This window comes from Lutra lutra, chromosome 6, assembly GCF_902655055.1.
Source record: "Lutra lutra chromosome 6, mLutLut1.2, whole genome shotgun sequence".
Classification (NCBI taxonomy): domain Eukaryota; kingdom Metazoa; phylum Chordata; class Mammalia; order Carnivora; family Mustelidae; genus Lutra; species Lutra lutra.
In genome coordinates this window covers 84,355,980-84,364,442 of record NC_062283.1, presented here as the reverse complement: position 1 = coordinate 84,364,442, position 8,463 = coordinate 84,355,980, and the positions used below count along the sequence as shown (strand labels likewise).

The 8,463-nt window shown below is 38.9% G+C and overlaps 1 pseudogene; it reads left to right on the top strand.

The window, feature by feature from the left end:
• Positions 1-710: 710 nt before the first annotated feature.
• LOC125102558 (trace amine-associated receptor 4-like) lies at positions 711-1,753 on the top strand (annotated as a pseudogene).
• Positions 1,754-8,463: the final 6,710 nt, after the last annotated feature.

Here is an 8,463-nt window from a genome sequence, read left to right as displayed (position 1 = left end):
TTAGCACATTTTCAGTTTATCATTAATTGCCCTAAATGCAAAAAACCATATTGTTCACATTGGAAAGAGAAATGTTTCTTAAATTGAATAGGACATAACAAGCAACAGGATTCAAAGCATATGCAAATACCCACAAGAGAAATTAAGGAATGAAAAAAAGCACAATCTTTAGACTGTAATTATTGTTTGAGCTAAACACTGAATAATAGTTCCATAGGTCCTGGTTACTCCTGAGGGGATTCTTGATCTGTCTCTAGATTTAGAATCCCGAGTAAGGGCTGCATATTAGTGCAACCAGAACATGGGCATTTACCTAGGTTGCTTAGGTGGTTATAACTGGGTTACTTAGACGTTGGGTGACAATATTCATTTCGTTGTCTTTAGTTCCTTCCGAGTTAAGGGACAGTCTTTAGACTAATAGTAGAGGCATCTCCAGAGAGCCAGTGAGAAATGCAGAATCTCAACCTCCATCCCAGAATCAGAATCTATGTTTTGAAACGATCCCTAGGGGATTCCTGTGTACATTAAAATTTAGGAAGCAATGCTCCTGGTAGATAGGGAGTTCAACTGGGGATTAGAATTGCAGCTAGCTGGGCCTTTCAGAAAATTTGTCCAAAAACAATTTTCATTATTTTTCCTCTTTCTTTTATAGAATGGAGAGAAACATAGTATTTTTGGAAAAGACTAATAGTATCCACAGGACAAAGACGATGAATTCACCTGATCTTTGGAACCCTCCAGAAGTACAATTTTGCTTTGCTTTGGTCAACAACTCATGCCCTAGAAATGTGAGGTCTGTGTTGAGTGTGTGTACCATGTACATTGTCATGATTGGTGCTATAGTGATGACCATGATGGGCAACCTGGCTGTGATCATTTCCATTGCCCACTTCAAGCAGCTCCAGTCCCCAACCAATTTCCTGATCCTCTCCATGGCCACCACGGACTTTTTGTTGAGCTGTGTGGTCATGCCTTTCAGTATGGTCAGGTCCATCGAGTCCTGCTGGTATTTTGGAGACCTCTTTTGCAAAGTCCACAGCTGCTGTGACATCATGCTCTGTACCACGTCTATCTTTCACCTCTGCTTCATCTCTGTGGACCGCTACTATGCTGTCTGTGACCCTTTGCATTATGTCACCAAAATTACCATCCCTGTGATAGAGGTCTTTCTGTTCATCAGTTGGTCCATCCCCATCTTTTTTGCCTTTGGCCTGGTATTCTCAGAGTTCAACATAATTGGTGCAGAAGACTTTGTTGCAGCCATTGACTGTACAGGTTTGTGTGTATTGATATTTAACAAGCTCTGGGGGGTGCTGGCCTCCTTTATAGCCTTTTTCTCCCTGGGACTGTAATGGTGGGGATTTACGTACACATTTTCACAGTAGCTAGGAAGCATGCTAGGCAAATTGGCATGGGTCCTACCAGGAAACAGGCAGGGTCAGAAAGCAAAATGAAAGTATCATCCAAGAAAGAAAGCAAGGCCACCAAGACTTTAAGCATAGTCATGGGAGTGTTTGTACTGTGCTGGCTGCCCTTTTTTGTCTTGACGATCACAGACCCTTTCATTAATTTTACAACTCCTGAAGATTTATACAATGCCTTCCTCTGGCTGGGTTATTTCAATTCCACTTTCAATCCCATTATATACAGTATGTTTTATCCCCGGTTTCGCAAGGCTTTGAGGATGATTGTCACGGGAACCATCTTCCAGCCTGACTCTTCCACCCTAAACCTATTTCCTGCAGATGCTTAGTCAATGTTCTCCATTCTCCAAAATTATTTTTTGGTCAGGGAATCTTGGATGCTCTTTCCCCCAAAGGGAGGGTCATGGACTTGCTGGATAAAGATAGTCTTCGTGTTGGTGTTGGACACCTAAACAGGAGGAATAGATCTAGCTTTCTGGGTGTACCAGAGCTACCAAATTGGTCCATTTCTGGGGTTCTGGGAAGGCATCTCCAATAAAAAGAAACTCTCTGTTGATTCCTGAATTTACAAAGGATTTGGAATTTCATCCTTTTGTTTTAAATCAAATGGGGATCCTCTTTTTTTCTTGTAAACATCAGAGGAGGAGACACAGTTATTTGATCTTCACACTCACTGGCAGCCACGCTGGGTTAATCTAAGTCTTTCTTAAGATTATTGTTATATCTTAGAGGAGTGGGAGAGTGAGCTTGAGTACACTGGGAACCTAGATTATTGAGCATGTGCGTGATGTGAATGTGAAGGGGAGAAGGAAGCAGACAGGCGCAGCTACTTTCTTTCTTTCTTTTTTTTTTTTTTTTGGTGGTTGGTGGTGGTGGTTTTGACTTAAACCTCTTTCAAAAAGGATTGATGTGAGTTTTGTGATATTTTGATTAAAGTTTTTTTGAATAAGAAGAATGAATAAAGAAAGAGTTTAGGAATATATTTTTTTCATTCTCCCAATATATAATGTATATATATATACATTATATATTGGGAGAGAACATGGGTATAAACATATAGGTGGTATTTCCACCTCTTTGAGTGTCTGTGTGTACATACTAATTATTCACCAAGCTCGATCTTCATTCACAAACTGAAGTTCCTGCCCTACCCCAGAGTCCTAGGATAATACTTACTGCCTCAAATGTCTCTTCATGTCTCTTTCTTTCTCTTCTTTCTACCCCATAAACTTATTTTGTCCTTTACAATCTTCTTTTCACCCTTCACACCATCACCCTGTCTCTCTAATTTGGTGGTTCTTCTCCACCAGGGACAGATTTACCCCTTGTGGACCTTTGGCAATGTCAGGAGACATTTTTGGTTTTCACAGTCAGGGAGGAAGTGCTACGGACATCTAGAAGGTAGAGCTGAGGAATACGGCTCAGCTGTCTACAATGCACAGAGCAGCCCCCACAAAAAAAGGTTATCTGGCCCCAAACTTCAACAGTTCCGTGGTTGAGAAGTCCCGCTTTAACCTTAGCTAAGCGCACAGCCTCAATATTCACATCTATGTAGACTTCTTTCAAATATATTTATTTCCAGCTATATCATTTCTTCCAAACTTGAGTCCCTCATTTCTTATTACCAATGAAGTATCTTTCTGAATGCTCCATCAAGATCTCAAACTCAACGTATCCAGCATCCTCCCTCTATGGGCACCCTACCACACCCCAAACCTGTTTCTCTGATTCCAGCTTTGTAACAGAGTTGAAAGTACACAGGTGTGTTGGTTCCTCACTGGACTAGAAGCTTCTTTTGTATGACGCTGTACCTTTCTATTTTCTATTTTTGTATCCCACAGTGTCTGGTATGGTTCCATTTCCATAAAAATCTTTGAACATGTTCACTGGATAACAGAAAAAAAAACTCTGAAGAAAATGAGAATTACTCAAATTCACAGAAATAAATAATTATAAGGTTAGACAAGTGGGGGCTCCTTCTCAAGTGGGAGAGAAGATGGAAGAAAGAGCCTACTTATAAAGAAGAAAGGGATCTGAATTTAATTCCTGTTCTCTTTGGTCATATGTGTACAATATTCTATTAGGGAACGTGGGGACAGGGCCAATAGAGGTGCTTAGAGGAAAATGACTTACTGACTCAGAAACATTTGCAACCTTTAAAATGAAGCTTTCATGCTCATAGAGTGAGCTTCCTGAGAATAGAAATAAGATCTCCCCTTCCCTTTCCTAGTGACTCACTAGTGGAAGTGCTTCATAGAACGATTTGGTCATATAGAAATATTGCTCACTATCTTGTAATGGCAGATTGGGAAATTTCTCAAATGCAGATATTCAATAGAAGGACTCTTCCAGCCAAGTAGAATATATCTGCAAACTTAGAACTGTTTATATGCAGCTGATGCATTTTATTTATAACTTGGCCTACTTTTGCAGGAAGGAAGGTTGCATTTCAGAATGATAACCTTCAGACACTGATAAGTTGAAAAGGGAAAACTTGTTACCATTAGCAGAGGTTTTAATGTTAAGTGCATTTTATTACAATAATTCTTATAGTAATATCAGAATATTTGGTTAAGCAAACCCCTCCATTCTATGATCTGGCCAAATGATCACACATCCAGGCAAGACATCTTAACCCTAGAGGTTTCTAATGTTTATATATATATTTATATAAATTTTAATATAATTATACATAATATTATCATATAATACATATAATAATTATATGTAATTATATAATTTATACACTTTATATAATTATGTATAAAATTGTTTATATAATTTTGTATAGTTATGCATAAATTATATAAATATATTAATATACTCATATAATACATAATAAATATATGTAATATAATATATACATATATACATATATATACACACAAATATGTAAATCTTAAATGCTATTGGGAACGTTTTTGCTTTTTTGACTCTATCCTCACTGTAAACTATTTATTGGGAGTGACTCATTACTCCAAAACACATTTAATAATATCTCTATCAGGTTGAGAATTTCCAGTACTCTCTGGATCTACATGTTCTGTTGAATATTAAGAAGCTCCAGTGGGGCACCTGGGTGGTTCAGTTGACTGGGCATCTGCCTTGGGCTTGGGTCATGGTCCCTGGATCCTGGGATGGAGCCCCACATCAGGTTCCCTGCTCAGCGGGGAGTCTGCTTCCCCCTCTCTCTGCCCTTCTCCCTGCTTGTGTGCTCTCTTTCTCACTCTCTCTCAAATAAATAGATATTTTTTAAAAAGTGTCTCCTGAGGACTGTATTTATTATTTGGTCATTTGAATATAGCATATTTAGGTCCTGAGATGTTTCAGCAAATTATTATTATTATTATCAAAGGACAGGATTTGAAATCAAAATTGGGTTTTGAGATGCTTAGTGGAGTATTGGTTTATTCTTTAATGGTTGCAGGAATACAGTCCTGCAGGAGGCTATATCCTCTGCCCCTAATCCTGAAGGCAACATGCCAGAGGCTAGGGTACTCCTTCTGTTTGAAGAATCAAAGCAGCAGGAGGAGTTTCAACTCAGGCTTTAGGCTGAGCGAGACCTCCTTCCTGCACCTGATGGGGTAATAGAGCACTGCAGGGTGGCAGGAACGTTTTACCATCGGCTTTCCGTGATGAGTCTTCCTTCCTCTTTAAGAGATTCAACAAGGTGGTTGAACTGCTAGAACCTAGGGACTGAACAGGAAGGGCAGCCCTTCACTCAGTACATAACTCATTTTGTCGTTTGATCTCAGAATAGCATAAAACATGCGACAATATCAAGGAACTCGGATCTGAGGCCACAGGTCCTTTTTGCAGGCCAGCATTTTCTTTTGCCCACTAAAAGCATAGCTAAACAGAGGAGAAATGAAAGAGCAAGTGGAAGCTTCTGTTGCAATCATAATCACTCCTTACCTTCATAAAGAACTTCTGTCATGTACAAAATATGCCCGTGAACATCAGCTCAATTATTACTCAAAACACCACCACAAGCTCTTCCCTAGTGGGAGGTGGCTAGTCCTAGGAAAAGTGAATCATTCCATTATTATTCCAAATCCAATGTTCTTTCCAGAAGGTATCTAGGTTGACTAGAGCAGCCATTATCTCAGGAGGACGATGGCTGCCATGGACACCGTGCTCTCTGTATTGAAAACCACTCAGTTCAATAAACATGTACTGAGCATCTACTATGTGCCAGGGGCTGCTTTGAGTGTTTGTGGTTCAGAGATGAATAAAACTGAAATCCTGGCTTCAAGGGAGTTACGGTCTAATAGGAGAGACATAGCCACTTAATTACCCAACATGGTAATATGTTCTGTGATAGAGCCAGGCACAATAAGCTATGGGAATATGGAGGAGGAAATTTTTGCCCAGCTTGGGGTATAGGGAAAACTGTCAAAGCAATGTGTCATCAGATTGAACAAGGGAGCCATTTCCAACCACTGAAATATCTAATCTTAGCATTCCCTATAACCTCTAGCTCAAACCCCAGTTCCTTTAAGAGATTATGCAACTTCTCCAATATTATAAGATTCAAAGCCAGGTCTATCTCTTGATAAATCCCATGGTTTTTACCTCATCTACTGCTACCTAAGTTTTTCCTTTCATATGCGTTTAATTGGTCTATGGATTACAGAGGGGCTACTAAAAACTGGAAAATTTATACTCCTTAAAATAATTGCTTATATATTTATTTATCTTCAAGGGAATTTTTTTTTACAATTCTTTCTGTTAAAAAAAAGAAAAGAAAGGAAAGGAAAAGGAAATAAAAGAAAAGAAAGCCCTCACTTCCTCAGACCTTAGTCATCAAAAGTGATTGCTGTTTTAGACTACAAAAACGAGCAGAGGCAATTCTTAAACACTTACTAACTCCTTGTCCCTAACATTGCTATAGATTTACACGTTCCTTGGAGATTATTGGTTAGATTTTTTTTTTTTTTTTTTTTTTTTAGAATGTTGCCTAGTCACCTTTCTCTCTACTGGACCAAAATTCATAGTTTATTTCAAGGGAGTCTGACATTGCTTAGGCAGGAAAACACTAATATTCCTGTCTTGTGGCCTAGAATAGTGACTTTAGCGATATTAAAATAGCAAGACTAATTGTTAAAATCCTAAATCTAAACAACACTTTGACTATCTCATAAACATTTCACTTACCCTTATTTCCTATGTCTTAAAATAAATAGCCCTTTGGGGAAAGCTGGTGGAAAGGAACATCACTGAGTCCTGAGATAAGCAAGAAAACCTAGAGGCTCTAGACGCCAATGACTTTTGCTCCTAGCTGTTATGTAACTGGAATGTATTTCTGAAAGTGAGTGGAAGAGGGGACAAGAGCCCTAACTTGGGAGGGTTGACACAGGGGCTGAACCAATATCCACTCACACTCTTGTCTGTCCAATTCTGCTTACTCTGTGACAGGAACTGTTCTTAACATTCATTCATCGTCATGATAAAACTCTGGTGTAGGTAGTGTATTATACTCAATTAATGGATGAGAAAACTGGGTGCAGAGAATTAGGTAATCTCTGATCTAGGGATCACAAAACTAGAAATAGTCTTTTTAAATTCTGTATCTCCAAATAGACTTGTGATTGCATATTGCATTTCAGATTTGATGTAATACATCCCCCCAAACAAACAAAAAAGCACAAAACTTTTTTTTTTTAAGAGAGAATTTCCTCCTTCAGGCCTTATTTTATTTGTAAGGGATTTGTTCCTATTTTTCACACACTCTTGGTCACATAAACTTAGAACTGTAAGACTTCCTGGCTGATCGCAGATGGACTATGTCTTTTTTTTTTAAAGATTTTATTTATTTATTTGACAGACAGAGATCACAAGTAGAGAGGCAGAGAGAGAGGAAGAAGCAGGCTCCCTGCTGAGCAGAGAGCCCGATGTGGGGCTCGATCCCAGGACCCTGGGATCATGACCTGAGCCGAAAGCAGAGGCTTTAACCCACTGAGCCACCCAGGCGCCCCTGGACTATGTCTTATAAACTGAAGGGTGTCATGGTTTGTGGTAACGCAGGATCCTTCCTGGTCTGATTATCAAGTTCTGGAGTCAGAAATCTGTTTCCGTGAACATGGACTTGGTACGAGGCAAATTTCCAGCAATCACTACTGAGGTTAGCCTAGGCTTTGTAGAGAAGGTAGAGATGCCTGCCAACTTCCTTCTTTTTTTTTCTCCATTTTCTTTCCTTCATTCTTTTTGACCTCTACACCTTCTATGAAAGACTCTGCTGGCAGATGTAATCTCTTGTCACCTTTAGCATTATGTCATTTTTGCAACGTCATTTTGACTTATATTGTGTAATGATCTCTCTAAGGCCATAAAGAGGCATTTCATCCTCTGGAGGTTTGGTACCAAGAATCAGAGAGTGCAGAATATGGTTGAATATATTATTTTCCATATCCATGTGAAGTAGGGACATGTAAGTCTAATTATAGGTATTCTTACCAATTAGGAGAGAGAGGGATGAAGGGTATAAATCATGACGTAGGCAGTAACAGAACCAGAATCTAACTGCTGTGTTCAGGGCACTTTTTCATCTACTGTGATTTCTCTAACGAAGATAAACATAAGAGCTAAAAAAAAAAAAAAAATGATGAATCCAATGTGGAGGTCAAAAACCAAAGGGATTATGATCAATTATTCTCAACTATTTTGTTGAAAAAATTGTACACGAATAATCCTAAAGCAGAAGGGATATATGAAACTTACCAAAAATAAAACTAAAGAACATATAAAACCAGTGTCTTTAATGATCTCTAATTAATTGGCAGGATAAGTGATCCTGTCCCAAGCAGGAGCCTCAAACTACTGAGGCTTGTGAATAGTGCAAACTAGGTCCCTTGGTGCTCCTCTAGCCCTCATTTGTGTGACATACACACTGAGGACTAGTTTCTATTTGGAGTATAAAATCATATCCTGATTGCACATCTGTCATCTTTGCTGCTGGGAGAGAATTCTACATACCTATGTTCACCTGCTATAAGAGGGCTTCTTCTGATGAAGTGATTCTGATTCCTACCTATGTAAG